We start from the raw sequence: 15,909 nt of genomic DNA, 5'->3' as shown, positions 1-15,909 counted from the left end.
GCCTCAATGTCTCAAGGAGATTTCCTAGCATCAATAGACATCAAAGATGATTATCTCCACGTGCCGATTGCTCCAGAGCACCAGCGTTTTCTACGCTTCGTTATAGGAGACGAACACCTTCAGTTCGTAGCCCTGCCTTTCGGTCTGGCGACAGCCCCAAGGGTCTTCACCAAGGTCATGGCAGCAGTAGTAGCAGTCCTGCACTCTCAGGGTCACTCTGTGATCCCTTACTTGGACGATCTACTTGTCAAGGCACCCTCTCAAGAGGCATGCCAACACAGCCTGAACGTTGCGCTGGAGACTCTCCAGAGTTTCGGGTGGATCATCAACTTTGCAAAGTCAAATCTGACCCCAACCCAATCAATAACATACCTTGGCATGGAGTTTCATACTCTCTCAGCGATAGTGATGCTTCCGCTGGACAAACAGCGTTCACTACAGACAGGGGTGCAATCTCTACTTCAGGGCCAGTCGCACCCCTTGAGACGCCTCATGCACTTCTTAGGGAAGATGGTAGCAGCAATGGAGGCAGTCCCTTTCGCGCAGTTTCATCTGCGTCCACTACAATGGGACATTCTCCGCCAATGGGACGGGAAGTCGACGTCCCTAGACAGGAACGTCTCCCTTTCTCAGGCGGCCAAGGATACTCTTCAGTGGTGGCTTCTTCCCACCTCATTGTCAATAGGAAAGTCTTTCATACCCCCATCCTGGGCGGTGGTCACAACGGACGCGAGTCTATCAGGGTGGGGAGCAGTTTTTCTCCACCACAGGGCTCAAGGTACGTTGACTCAGCAAGAGTCCACCCTTCAGATCAATGTTCTGGAAATCAGAGCAGTGTATCTTGCCCTACAAGCCTTCCACCAGTGGCTGGAAGGCAAGCAGATCCGAATTCAGTCGGACAACTCCACAGCGGTGGCATACATCAACCACCAAGGAGGGACACGCAGTCGGCAAGCCTTTCAGGAAGTCCGGCGGATTCTGACGTGGGTGGAAGACACGGCATCCACCATATCCGCAGTTCACATCCCGGGCGTAGAAAACTGGGAAGCAGATTTCCTCAGTCGCCAGGGTATGGACGCAGGGGAATGGTCTCTTCACCCGGACGTGTTTCAGGAAATTTGTCGCCGCTGGGGGAGGCCGGACGTCGACCTAATGGCGTCCCGGCACAACAACAAGGTCCCGGCCTTCATGGCACGGTCTCACGATCTCAGAGCTCTGGCGGCGGACGCCTTAGTTCAAGATTGGTCGCAGTTCCGGCTGCCTTATGTGTTCCCACCTCTGGCGCTGTTGCCCAGAGTGCTACGCAAGATCAGGTCCGACTGCCGCCGCGCCATCCTCGTCGCTCCAGACTGGCCAAGGAGGTCGTGGTACCCGGATCTGTGGCATCTCACGGTAGGACAACCGTGGGCACTACCAGACCGGCCAGACTTGCTGTCTCAAGGGCCGTTTTTCCATCAGAATTCTGCGGCCCTGAGCCTGACTGTGTGGCCATTGAGTCCTGGATCCTAGCGTCTTCAGGATTATCTCAAGAGGTCATTGCCACCATGAGACAGGCTAGGAAACTAACCTCTGCCAAGATCTACCACAGGACGTGGAAGATATTCTTAGCTTGGTGCTCTGCTCAGGAAGTTTCTCCCTGGCCATTTGCTTTGCCTACTTTTCTTTCCTTCCTGCAATCCGGGTTGGAAAAAGGTCTGTCGCTCGGCTCCCTTAAGGGACAAGTCTCCACGCTATCTGTATTTTTTCAGAAGCGCCTAGCACGACTTCCTCAGGTACGCACGTTCCTGCAAGGGGTTTGTCATATCGTCCCTCCTTACAAGCGGCCGTTGGAGCCCTGGGATCTGAACAGGGTTCTAATTGCTCTTCAGAAGCCGCCTTTCGAGCCTATGAGGGATGTTTCCCTGTCTCGCCTTTCTCAGAAAGTGGCTTTTCTAGTAGCGGTCACGTCTCTTCGGAGAGTGTCCGAGCTAGCAGCGCTGTCATGCAAATCTCCCTTCCTGGTATTTCACCAGGATAAGGTGGTGCTGCGCCCGATTCCGGAGTTTCTCCCTAAGGTGGTATCCCCCTTTCATCTCAATCAGGATATCTCCTTACCTTCTTTGTGTCCTCGTCCAGTTCATCAATGTGAAAAGGATTTGCATATGTTGGATCTGGTGAGAGCACTCAGAATCTACATTTCCCGCACGGCACCTCTGCGCCGCTCGGATGCACTCTTTGTCCTTGTCGCTGGCCAGCGTAAAGGGTCGCAAGCTTCCAAATCCACCCTGGCTCGGTGGATCAAGGAACCAATTCTTGAAGCCTACCGTTCTGCGGGGCTTCCGGTTCCCTCAGGGCTGAGAGCCCATTCTTCCAGAGCCGTGGGTGCGTCCTGGGCTTTACGGCACCAGGCTACGGCTCAGCAGGTGTGCCAGGCGGCTACCTGGTCGAGTCTGCACACTTTTACCAAGCATTATCAGGTGCATACCTATGCTTCGGCGGACGCCAGCCTAGGTAGACAAGTCCTTCAGGCGGCGATTGCCCACCTGTAGGAAAGGGTCGTTTTTACGGCCCTATCATGAGGTATTATTTTACCCACCCAGGGATTGCTTTTGGACATCCCAATTGTCTGGGTCTCCCAATAGAGCGACAAAGAAGAAGGGAATTTTGTTTACTTACCGTAAATTCCTTTTCTTCTAGCTCTAATTGGGAGACCCAGCGCCCGCCCCTGTTTTTTTGTATACACATGTTGTTCAGGTTGAATGGTTTCAGTTCTCCGATATTCCTTCGGATTGAATTTTCTTAAACCAGTTTATTGGCTTTCCTCCTTCTTGCTTTTGCACTAAAACTGAGGAACCCGTGATCCCACGGGGGGTGTATAGGCAGTAGGGGAGGGGCCTTACACTTTTAAGTGTAATACTTTGTGTGGCCTCCGGAGGCAGTAGCTATACACCCAATTGTCTGGGTCTCCCAATTAGAGCTAGAAGAAAAGGAATTTACGGTAAGTAAACAAAATTCCCTTCATTACACACACACGCACACATTATATATATATATATATATATATATATATATATATATATATATATATATAGCGTGTATATATATAGTGTATACCCTATATATTATACCATATATATATAGTATTAGATAAAAGCATGTGAAGAAGTCAGTATACCACACGCACACACACACACACTCTCTCACACACACACACACACACACACTCTCTCACACACACACACACACAAATTATGCATATATAAGTTGTCAGTTTTTCTGATTTTTCTCTTTATAGGTATAGTATGTATATTTCTGAGTGAAATGTAAATTGTTCTTTTATTCTATAATCTACTGACAACGTCTCCGAATTTCCAACCAATAAATTTTGTATTTATTTTCTGAAAATGAGTAAAGGTTAAAATTAGAAGAATATGCACAGAATGCACAGCGCTTTCACACCTCAAATAATGCAAAGAAAACAAGTTCATAATCATTTACACACAACAATACTAATAATGATTTACCTCAGGAAGATTCAGAAGTCAATATTTTGTGGAATAAGGCTATGTCCGCACGTTGCGTCGGAGTACCTGCAGTTTATTCTGCACGTTTTCCTTCCCTTGGTTTTTGACCAAATGGCTTTTGGCCATTTTTTAGCACTAAAAACGCATGCGTATTTACCGCGTTTTTAGTGCGTTTTCAGTGCTTTTTACCTGCGTTTTCACCTGCGTTTCTGCAGATGCGTTTTGTAGATCAAGACATTAAGAAATAAAGTTGGAATAGTCAAAAATAATGAAAAAAAAGGATAAAATTAACTTTTAATAAAAATATATGGAACATTATCAATTTTAATGAAATAATAGCGGTTATGCACATTTTAACAGAAAAATAGGTAAAGTTTAATATTTTTTATCATTTAAATTTTCGGTTTTTGTGTGTGTGTAAAGGAACATTATAACCCTTTAATTTTATGCCAGAAAAGCATGCGTTTTTGAAGCCAAAAACGCAGTGGAAAAGCAGGTAAAAAGCATGAAAAACGCAGGAATGTTGATTTTGGTTGCGTTTTGCCATTTCTCATTGACTTCAATGTTAAGGAAACGCTGCAGAAATGGCAAAAACAACTGACATGCTGCTTCTTTTCTGCATGGTTTTTGACCACAAATATGCAAATTAAACGCTGCAGAAAAAAAAAGCAAAGTGCAGACAGGATTTCATCTTTTCCCATAGACTTTGCTGGAAAACAAAAACGCATGCGTTTTAGCGCAAAAACGCTGCCGCTAAAAACGCTGCAGAAACGCGGTTAAAAACGCAACGTGCGCACATAGCCTAACCATGATTGTTAATCCCAGCTTTCATGCGTCTTGGTCGCTTTCCACCAGTCTTCACACTGCTTTTGGGTGACCTTATGCCACTCCTGGTGCAAAAATGTAAGCAGTTCTTTGTTTGATGGCTTGTGACTATCCATCTTCCTCTTGATTACATTCTAGAGGTTTTCAATGGGGTACAGGTCTGGAGATTGTGGTGGCCATGTCAGGATTTTGATGGGGTGGTCTTTCATCCACACATTGACTCACCTAGCTGTGTGGCATGGCGCATTGTGATGCTGGAAAAAACAGTTCTCAGAGTTGGGGAACATGAGCAGAAGGAAGCAACTGTATTTCCGGGATAACCTTGTATGCGGCTTGATTCATGCGTCCTTCGCAAAGATGTTTGTTGAGTATTCTTTACCTAATTTTCAGCTTTGCCCAACACCTGGTCATCTAATGGTTAGAGAGAGACCTGGAGAGGCGTACAAGCCACTGTGTTTTGTACCCACTGTGAAATTTGGTGGAGGATCGGTGATAATCTGGGGATGCTTCAGCAAGGCTGGAACTGGGCAGGTTAATCTTTGTGAAGGATGTATATGTCAAGCCGCATACAAGGTCATCCTGGAAAAACAGTTGCTTCCTTCTGCTCAGGCAATGTTCCCCAACTCTGAGGACTGTTTTTTTCCAGCAGGACAATGCGCCATGCCACACAGCTAGGTCAATCAATGTGTGGATGAAGGGCCACCACATCAAAACCCTGTCATGGCCAGCCCATTCTCCAGACCTGAACCCCATTGAAAACCTCTGGAATGTAATCAGGAGGAAGATGGATAGTCACAAGCCATCAAACAAAGAACTGCTTACATTTTTGCACCAGGAGAGGCATAAGGTCACCCAAAAGCAGTGTGAAGACTGGAGGAAAGTGGCCAAGATGCATGAAAGCTGGGATTAACAATCATGGTTATTCCTCAGAATTTGGATTTCTGAATCTTCCTGAGGTAAAACATTATTAGTATTGTTGTTTCTAAATGACTATGAACTTGTTTTCTTTGCATTATTTGAGGTGTGAAAGCGCTGTGCATTCTGTGCATTCTGTGCATTGTCTTGTTATTTTGACCAAAATAAATACAAAATTTATTGCTTGGAAATTCGGAGACATTGTCAGACGTTTATAGAATAAAAGAACAATTTACATTTCTTCGGCGCTCCATTGGGAGACCCAGACGATTGGGTGTATAGCACTGCCTCCGGAGGCCACACAAAGCAATTACACTAAAAAGTGTAAGGCCCCTCCCCTTCTGGCTATACACCCCCAGTGGGATCACTGGCTCACCAGTTTTCTGCTTTGTGCGAAGGAGGTCAGACATCCACGCATAGCTCCACTGTTTAGTCAGCAGTAGCTGCTGACTATATCGGATGGAAGAAAAGAGGGCCCATATGGGGCCCCCAGCATGCTCCCTTCTTACCCCACTTGTGGTTTGTAAGGTTGAGGTACCTATTGCTGGTACGGAGGCTGGAGCCCACATGCTGTTTTCCTTCCCCATCCCCCTGAGGGGCTCTGAGGAAGTGGGATCTTACCGGCCACCAAGCCCTGAGGCCGGGCTCCATCCACAGACCCATAGAACCTGCTGGATGTGGAGCGGGAGTGCCGTTCAGGGACAAGGCCCTGCAACTTTCAGGTACTCTGTGTCCCCGTATGACAGGCCACGCACATCCCAGACTTGCGGGGTGTGCTAGTGCGCCGGGGACTGTAGCGCTGTGCGCTGGGCTTATAGTCCCCGCAGATTACTGGGGGACTTTATGTGTGTGGATCGCCGCGCCGACCGCCCCTGGAGCGGCGGCGCAGCTGCGACTTGTAGTGCGCCGGGGACGCGCCGACCGCGCTTTTACGGCGGCGGCGCTTCTAACTTTAGTTCCCGGTTTGTTCTGCGGCCTAGCTCCGCTTCGTTAACGCCCCCCACCCTGTCAATCAGGGTAGGGGAGAGACGTTGTTCAATCGGCAGCGCCGAGGGCTGGAGCACGATTTACATGCTCCAGCTCTCTCACTGAGCACAGTAGGACACAGGCTTCGCGCTTTTTCTCTGTGCACGCCCTAGGCCCGCCCCCAGGCTTGCAGCTCCCCAGGACGCCGGCAGCCATTATACACATGCAGTCTGGCTGGAGAACGGACGCAGGCTCTGGGGGACCCAGGCTAGGGATTTCTGGCGACCACACACCCGCGCTAAGCGGGCGGTAAGCAGCACATACGTGCGGCCCCACTAGTGCCACAGTGTTATATTTGTGTACTGTTTTTCGCTGTACCAGATATATTTATATATATATATACTGCACTGTTTGGTCGCTTCTTGGCTGTATACCCTATATTACTCTGGGGAGACAACAACATGTCATCCACAAAACGCAAGGGTGCCAAGGCAAGGGCTGCTTACACTGCTTGTACAGCATGTGGGGCTAATCTACCAGCAGGCTCCAACGACTCTCATTGTGTGCAATGTTCAGTCCCAGTGGCACTTCGTCAGCCAGAGCCTATGGTGGTGGTAGCCCAGGCAGAGTCGCCTGCGAACCCTGCCCCGGTGACGGGGTCAGAATTTGCAGTTTTTGCTGATAAAATGTCTGTGACTATGGCAAAAATCCTGGAAACCTTGCAGTCCAGGCCAGTTGCTCAGACCATGGACACTGCGGTGTCTATGTTCCCCGGTCCCCCTCAGTTGGATCTAATCCGTAATTCAAGGGGGTCCCAGGCATCACAGGCTGAGGGCTCTGACTCCGATGACAGTCCCAGTCCGCCTAAGCGAGCTCGCTGGGAGAGACCCTCCACGTCATCACGCGGATCAGGGTCTCAGCGAGAAGGGTCTCTATATGATGACTCAGAGGTGGGTGATCAGGAGTCTTGTCCTGACGCCGCACTCAATTTGGATACGCCAGATGGTGACGCCATGGTAAATGACCTTATAGCGGCCATCAATAGGCTGTTGGATATTTCTCCCCCAGCCCCTTCTGCAGAGGAGGCAGCTGCACAGCAGGAGAAATTCCATTTCCTGTATCCCAAGCGTAAATTGAGTACTTTTCTGGACCACTCTGACTTCAGAGAATCCATCCAGAAACACAATACTTATCCGGACAAGCGTTTTTCTAAACGCCTTAAGGATACTCGTTATCCTTTTCCCTCTGACGTGGTCAAACGCTGGACCCAGTGTCCAAAAGTGGACCCTCCAATATCCAGGCTTGCAGCTAGATCCATAGTTGCAGTGGAGGATGGGGCTTCTCTTAAAGATGCCAATGACAGACAGATGGACCTTTGGTTGAAATCTGTCTATGAAGCTATCGGCGCGTCGTTTGCTCCAGCATTCGCGGCCGTGTGGGCGCTCCAAGCTATTTCAGCTGGTCTGGCACAGGTGGACTCTCTCATACGTCCAGCAGTGCCGCAAGTGGCGTCCCTAACTACACAAATGTCTGCGTTTGCGACCTACGCTATCAATGCGGTACTGGACTCTACGAGCCGTACCTCAATGGCATCCGCCAACTCTGTAGTTTTGCGCAGAGCCTTGTGGTTAAAAGAATGGAAAGCAGATTCTGCTTCTAAAAAATGTTTAACCAGCTTGCCATTATCTGGAGACAGACTGTTTGGTGAGCAATTGGCGGAAATCATTAAACAGTCCAAAGGTAAGGACTCCTCCTTACCCCAGCCCAGATCAAGCAAACCTCCACAGAGGAAGTTGCAGTCAAAGTTTCGGTCCTTTCGAGGCTCGGGCAAGCCCCAATTCTCCTCGTCCAAAGGGACTCAGAAAGAGCAAAGGAGCTCTGATTCCTGGCGGGCTCACTCACGCCCCAAGAAAGCAACCGGAGGTACCGCTTCCAAGGCGGCTGCCTCATGACTTTCGGCCGCCTCCCTCCGCATCCTCGGTCGGTGGCAGGCTCTCCCGCTTTTGCGACATTTGGCTGCCACAGGTCAAAGACCGGTGGGTAACAGACATTTTGTCTCACGGGTACAGGATAGAGTTCAGTTCTCGTCCTCCGCCTCGGTTCTTCAGAACTTCCCCACATCCCGACCGAGCAGATGCCCTTCTGCAGGCGGTGAATTCTCTAAGAGCAGAAGGAGTGGTGGTCCCTGTTCCTCTTCAGGAACGAGGTCAAGGTTTTTACTCCAATCTCTTTGTGGTGCCAAAAAAGGACGGCTCATTCCGTCCTGTTCTGGACCTAAAACTGCTCAACAAGCATGTGAACGCCAGGCGGTTCCGGATGGAATCCCTCCGCTCAGTCATTGCCTCAATGTCTCAAGGAGATTTCCTAGCATCAATAGACATCAAGGATGCTTATCTCCACGTGCCGATTGCTACAGAGCACCGACGCTTTCTACGCTTCGTGATAGGAGACGACCATCTTCAGTTCGTAGCTCTGCCATTTGGTCTGGCGACAGCCCCACGGGTGTTCACCAAGATCATGGCGGCAGTGGTAGCAGTCTTGCACTCTCAGGGACACTCTGTGATCCCTTACTTGGACGATCTACTGGTCAAGGCACCCTCTCAAGAGGCATGCCAACTCAGCTTGACTGTTGCACTGGAGACTCTCCAGACGTTCGGGTGGATCATCAACTTCTCAAAGTCAAATCTGTCACCGACCCAATCACTAACGTATCTTGGCATGGAGTTTCATACTCTCTCAGCGATAGTGAAGCTTCCGCTGGACAAGCAGCGGTCTCTACAGACTGGGGTGCAGGCTCTCCTTCAAAGTCAGTCGCACTCCTTAAGACGCCTCATGCACTTCCTCGGGAAGATGGTGGCGGCAATGGAGGCGGTTCCGTTTGCGCAGTTTCATCTGCGCCCACTTCAATGGGACATTCTCCGCCAATGGGACGGGAAGTCAACATCCCTGGACAGGAAAGTCTCCCTTTCCCAGACGGCCAAGGACTCTCTGCAGTGGTGGCTTCTTCCCACCTCATTATCACAGGGAAGATCCTTCCTACCACCGTCTTGGGCGGTGGTCACGACAGACGCGAGTCTGTCAGGGTGGGGAGCAGTTTTTCTCCACCACAGGGCTCAGGGTACGTGGACTCAGCAGGAGTCCACCCTTCAGATCAATGTTCTGGAAATCAGAGCAGTGTATCTTGCCCTACTAGCCTTCCAGCAGTGGCTGGAAGGGAGGCAGATCCGAATTCAGTCGGACAACTCCACAGCGGTGGCATACATCAACCACCAAGGGGGGACACGCAGTCGGCAAGCCTTCCAGGAAGTCCGGCGGATTCTGATGTGGGTGGAAGCCACGGCCTCCACCATATCCGCAGTTCACATCCCCGGCGTAGAAAACTGGGAAGCAGACTTCCTCAGTCGCCAGGGCATGGACGCAGGGGAATGGTCCCTTCACCCAGACGTGTTTCAGGAAATCTGTCGCCGATGGGGAAGGCCGGACGTCGACCTAATGGCGTCCCGGCACAACAACAAGGTCCCAACCTTCATGGCACGGTCTCGCGATCAAAGAGCGCTGGCGGCAGACGCCCTAGTGCAAGATTGGTCGCAGTTCCGGCTCCCTTATGTGTTTCCACCTCTGGCACTCTTGCCCAGAGTGCTACGCAAGATCAGATCCGATTGCAGCCGCGTCATACTCGTCGCCCCAGACTGGCCGAGGAGGGCGTGGTATCCGGATCTGTGGCAGCTCACGGTCGACCAACCGTGGGCACTACCAGACCGACCAGACTTACTGTCCCAAGGGCCGTTTTTCCATCGGAATTCTGCGGCCCTGAACCTGACTGTGTGGCCATTGAGTCCTGGATCCTAGCGTCTTCAGGATTATCCCAAGGGGTCGTTGCCACCATGAGACAGGCTAGGAAGCCCACGTCCGCTAAGATCTACCACAGAACGTGGAGGATATTCTTATCCTGGTGCTCTGCTCAGGGAGTGTCTCCCTGGCCATTTGCATTGCCTACCTTTCTTTCTTTCCTGCAATCTGGGTTAGAAAAAGGTTTGTCGCTCGGCTCCCTTAAAGGTCAGGTCTCGGCGCTATCCGTCTTTTTTCAGAGGCGTTTGGCACGCCTTCCTAAGGTGCGCACGTTCCTACAGGGGGTTTGCCATATCGTACCCCCGTACAAGCGGCCGTTAGATCCATGGGATCTGAACAGGGTACTAGTTGCCCTCCAGAAGCCGCCCTTCGAGCCTCTCAGGGAGGTTTCGCTTTCTAGACTATCACAGAAAGTGGCTTTTCTGGTAGCGATCACATCTCTTCGGAGAGTGTCTGAGCTGGCAGCGCTGTCATCCAAGGCTCCCTTCCTGGTCTTCCACCAGGACAAGGTAGTGCTGCGCCCCATTCAGGAGTTTCTCCCGAAGGTGGTATCCTCTTTTCATCTTAATCAGGATATCTCTTTGCCTTCGTTTTGTCCTCATGCAGTTCATCAGTATGAGAAGAATTTACATTTGTTAGATCTGGTGAGAGCACTCAGAATCTACATTTCCCGCACGGCGCCCTTGCGCCGTTCAGATGCACTCTTCGTCCTTGTCGCGGGTAAGCGCAAAGGGTCGCAGGCTTCTAAGGCCACCCTGGCTCGATGGATCAAAGAACCAATTCTTGAAGCCTACCGTTCTGCTGGGCTTACGGTTCCATCAGGGCTGAAGGCCCATTCTACCAGAGCCGTGGGTGCGTCCTGGGCATTGCGACACCAGGCTACGGCTCAACAAGTGTGCCAGGCAGCTACCTGGTCGAGTCTGCACACTTTCACCAAACATTATCAGGTGCATACCTATGCTTCGGCGGACGCCAGCCTAGGTAGAAGAGTCCTGCAGGCGGCAGTTGCCTCCCTATAGGGGAGGGCTGTCTTGCAGCTCTAACATGAGGTATTCTTTACCCACCCAGGGACAGCTTTTGGACGTCCCAATCGTCTGGGTCTCCCAATGGAGCGCCGAAGAAGAAGGGAATTTTGTTACTTACCGTAAATTCCTTTTCTTCTAGCTCCTATTGGGAGATCCAGCACCCGCCCTGTTGTCCTTCGGGATTTTTGGTTTGTTTGCGGGTACACATGTTGTTCATGTTGAACGGTTTTCAGTTCTCCGATGTTACTCGGAGTGAATTTGTTTAAACCAGTTATTGGCTTTCCTCCTTCTTGCTTTTGCACTAAAACTGGTGAGCCAGTGATCCCACTGGGGGTGTATAGCCAGAAGGGGAGGGGCCTTACACTTTTTAGTGTAATTGCTTTGTGTGGCCTCCGGAGGCAGTGCTATACACCCAATCGTCTGGGTCTCCCAATAGGAGCTAGAAGAAAAGGAATTTACGGTAAGTAACAAAATTCCCTTCTTTACTCAGAAATATAAAGAGAAAAATCAGAAAAACTGAAAATTTGCAAGTGATCTCTTAATTTTTGTCAGAGCGGTATGTATATATATATATATATATATATATATATATATATATATATATATATATACACTCACACAGTATAGACCAAAAGTTTGAAAGTTTGGACACACCTTCCCATTCAAAGAGTTTTTTTATTTTCATGACTCTGAAAATTGTAGATTCAAATTGAAGGCATCAAAACTATGAATTACCACACGTGGAATGAAATACTTAACAAAAAAGTGTGAAACAACTGAAAATATGTCTTATATTCTAGGTTCTTCAAAGTAGCCGCCTTTTGCTTTGATTACTGCTTTGCACACTCTTGGCATTCTCTTGATGAGCTTCAAATGGTTTCCAACAGTCTTGAAGGAGTTCCCAGAGATGCTTAGCACTTGTTGGCCCTTTTGCCTTCATTATGCGGTCCAATCTTGATTGGGTTCAGGTCTGGTGACTGTGGAGGTCATCTGTGATGCCAGTGGAGGCCAGTGATCTCCTTCTTAGTCAAATAGCCCTTACACAGCCTGGAGGTGTGTTTGGGGTCATTATCCTGTTGAAAAATAAATGATGGTCCAACTAAACGCAAACCAGATGGAATAGCACGCCGCTGCAAGATGCTGTGGTAGCCATGCTGGTTTCAATTTTGAATAAATCCCCAACAGTGTCACCAGCAAAGCACCCCCACACCATCACACCTCCTCCTCCATGCTTCACGGTGGGAGCCATGCATGTAGAGTCCATCCGTTCACCTTTTCTACAAAAACATGGTGTTTGGATCCAAAGATCTCAAATTTGGACTCATCAGACCAAAGCACAGATTTCCACTGGTCTAATATCCATTCCTTGTGTTCTTTAGCCCAAACAAGTCTCTTCTGCTTGTTGCCTGTCCTTAGCAGTGGTTTCCTAGCAGCTATTTTACCATGAAGGCTGCTGCACAAAGTCTCCTCTTAACAGTTGTTCTAGAGATGTGTCTGCTGCTAGAACTCTGTGTGGCATTGACCTGGTCTCTAATCTGAGCTGCTGTTAACCTGCGATTTCTGAGGCTGGTGACTCGGATAAACTTATCCTCCACAGCAGAGGTGACTCTTGGTCTTCCTTTCCTGGGGCGATCCTCATGTGAGCCAGTTTCTTTGTAGCGTTTGATGGTTTTTGCCATTGCACTTTGGGACACTTTTAACGTTTTCCCAATTTTTCGGACTGACTGACCTTCATTTCTTAAAGTAATGATGGCCACACATTTTTCTTTACTTAGCTGCTTTTTTCTTGCCATAATACAAATTCTAACAGTCTATTCAGTAGGACTATCAGCTGTGTATCCACCAGACTTCTGCACAACACAACTGATGGTCCCAACCCCATTTATAAGGCAAGAAATCCCACTTATTAAACCTGACAGGGCGCACCTGTGAAGTGAAAACCATTTCCGGTGACTACCTCTTGAAGCTCATCAAGAGAATGCCAAGAGTGTGCGAAGCATTAATCAAAGCAAAAGGTGGTGACTTTGAAGAACCAAGAATATAAGACATAATTTCAGTTGTTTCACACTGTTTTGTTAAGTATTTCATTCCACATGTGTTAATTCATAGTGTTGATGTCTTCAATGTGAATCTACAATTTTCAGAGTCATGAAAATAAAGAAAACTCTTTGAATGAGAAGGTGTGTCCAAACTTTTGGTCTGTACTGTATATATATGAGAAAATATATATATATATATATATATATATATATATATATATATATATATAAAATTCTTATTATTTAAAAGATTTTTTTCTGATCAATAGTGACAACTACTTTAGTGGAACTATGGAACTACTCATTGAAGAAGAAACATAGGGTTTCACTAGGATACTTGGACTATGTCTGTAGACTATGGAAGAAATTAATTTTTCTGGTAAACCTGAAAAGTATATTTAGGGTCTATCAAAGGGAATCTGTCATTAGGTTTTTGTTATGTAATCTGAGAATAATATCATGTGTGTGCTGAGACCCTGATTCCAGTGATGGGTCACTAGGCTGTTTTAGATTAAGTACAATCAGTGTTTTATCAGCAGGAGGTTATCAGTACAGGGACTCATGACTTCTAGTCCTGCTGCTCCGTGTAACCCCGCCCACTCCACAATGCACAAGGAAAGGAACCAATCAGTGGTGTGGGCGGAGTTATACACAGCTCAGAATTCTAAGCTCTGCTATATCTACAGCAGAGAAATATGAGATTGTGTTTTGATGACAGCACGCAGACCAGCATGTGACACATCACTGGAATCAGGGTCTCAGCCCCTACATCATGCTGCTCTCAAGATTACAAAGTAAAAACCTGATGCCGTACTCCATTTAAAAAATGAGGTGTATTATGGCTCAGCATCTACCTACCCCCTTAATACTGGCTTTGGCCCCCTACATGCTCAGGTGTGAGACCCCTTACTAATCATAATGCAATTGCAAAACCTACCCATGGCAATGCTCCCTTAAAGGGATTATGTGCACACGATGTACTTATAGATGCTCTTGTACCAGTGGAGTTTACCCAGAGTAAGACGCTTCAGGAAGACGCTTTCGGTGTTTTTCCTGAAGAATCAATGGAGCAAATAATCCTATGACTGGACTGACTAGTGGCAGCTCATAGAAGGGTTTGTCACGCGCATTATTTCCACATGGAGTGACCATACATCTTTACACAGAGTAGAGACAGGACACAAGGGGAAAATCGTGCACGATGGTTTCGGAGCTCTACTTACATTTTTTTTCCACATTTGTGCCCTCGGTCTGTCAGGCAGAACTGGCAGCGAACGTGTTAGCATTGTGTTAGTTAAGTGGGTTTACACTTATGTACAAGAACACACAGTCATATGTCTGCAGCCTATTTACCTTCCTGCGCCTCAGAGAAGCCGAACAAAAGGGCTGGTCGGACTTCCTGGAACAGTCACAGGAGAACTATGTCATGTATGATGGGCGTGAGACGGCCTCCTGCTCGCACACACTCAACACTCCGTCTACAGGAGGAGAACCAGAGGCTGCAGCACAAGAATTGTCCAAACCTCAAAGCAGGAACACAGGGAGCTTCACCACAGACCCCAGTGAAAAATACTGGGATCTTCTGGTGTAGTAGAAAGGCTTTTGGGCCCTCTTTTGAGCAAGTGTCCAGGTGTGACTGTGAAATTTGCTAAATAAACAATTAAAGGGATGGTGTGGTGTAATCAAGTTATGACCAATCTGCAGGATAAGGCTACTTTCACACATCAGTTTTCTGTATTCAGGCACAGTCCTTTTTTTTCCTGATCCAACGGATCCTGAAAAAAAAGTGCAAACCGTATCCACCGGATCCGTTTTTTAACGGATCCGTTATGCCGGATCCGTTAAAAAACGGATCCGGTGGATACGGTTTGCATCCGTTTTTGCATCCTTTTCGTCCGTTTTTTGGCTGGATCCGTTTTGTTAATTACATTGGAGCATGCTCAGTTTAGAAAAACGGATCCGGCGGCCGCATCCGTTTTTTACCGCATTACGCCGGATCCGGCGTCCATAGGCTTCTATTGTAAAACACGCCGTATCGCGCCGGATCCGGCGCGATGCGTTTTTTTTTTCCGGACAAAAAAACGTTGCAAGCTACGTTGCCTCCGGCCGCCGCTTTAACTAATTTTGCCGCATCCGGAAAAAAACGGATGCAACGCAAAGCCATCCGGTACAATCCGGTAACAATGCAAGTCTATGGGGAAAAAACGGATGCGGTACCGGATCCGTTTTACCCGTTTTTTTCCGGATTGAACCTGATGGCAAAAAACTGATGTGTGAAAGTAGCCTAAGAGGTTACTAATCAATGGGAGTCCGACCGTTGGGACCTGCACCGATTAGTGGAATTGGGAATTTTCTCTATCGCTTCATTGGGGGGACACAGGAAACCATGGGTGTATGCTGCTGGCTCTAGGATGCTGACACAATGCAAATCAAAACATTGACTCCTCCCCAGTAGTATACACCCACCGACCGGAGCTGAGGAGAACAGTTTTTGGATGTTAGTCTGCCGCATTATTCACTCTGTACTTGGCTGCCGGTGAAACCCAGTTTGCTTTCCAGCAGCTTGTAACTCCTGGTCAGGTGTTTCCGGTTTGGGACCACTCCCAGTACCTTTATAAACCATGTGCTGCCAGGAGAGGGTGCTGGTTATTTTATTTGCGATTTGGATGCTTGGCCTGGAGGTGGAAGGAGCTGCCGAAACTCTCTCTTGAAGTTGTGTGGTGGCTGCAGTCTTGGTGCTGACTGCAGCAGTCTGTTATAGTGTTTCCCCCTGTCTGTCTTCTTTCC

The 15,909-nt window shown here is 48.4% G+C and overlaps 1 protein-coding gene across 2 annotated transcripts in view; it reads right to left on the bottom strand.

The window, feature by feature from the left end:
- DNASE2 (deoxyribonuclease 2, lysosomal) overlaps window positions 1-14,528 on the bottom strand; it is an 88,669-nt gene extending 74,141 nt beyond the window's left edge. The window contains exon 1 of one of the 2 annotated variants that reach the window (XM_075343132.1): window positions 14,476-14,528. The gene's annotated coding sequence lies outside the window, so the exon portion shown is untranslated. Of the gene's footprint in view, window positions 1-14,345; window positions 14,402-14,475 lie in introns of those variants that run through there. The other variant, XM_075343134.1, reaches the window with a different exon arrangement.
- Window positions 14,529-15,909: the final 1,381 nt, after the last annotated feature.

The sequence above is a fragment of the Anomaloglossus baeobatrachus genome, chromosome 4 (genome assembly GCF_048569485.1).
Source record: "Anomaloglossus baeobatrachus isolate aAnoBae1 chromosome 4, aAnoBae1.hap1, whole genome shotgun sequence".
NCBI lineage: Eukaryota > Metazoa > Chordata > Amphibia > Anura > Aromobatidae > Anomaloglossus > Anomaloglossus baeobatrachus.
Note: the sequence above shows the minus strand (reverse complement) of the source record. Positions and strands in the feature narration are given on the sequence as shown.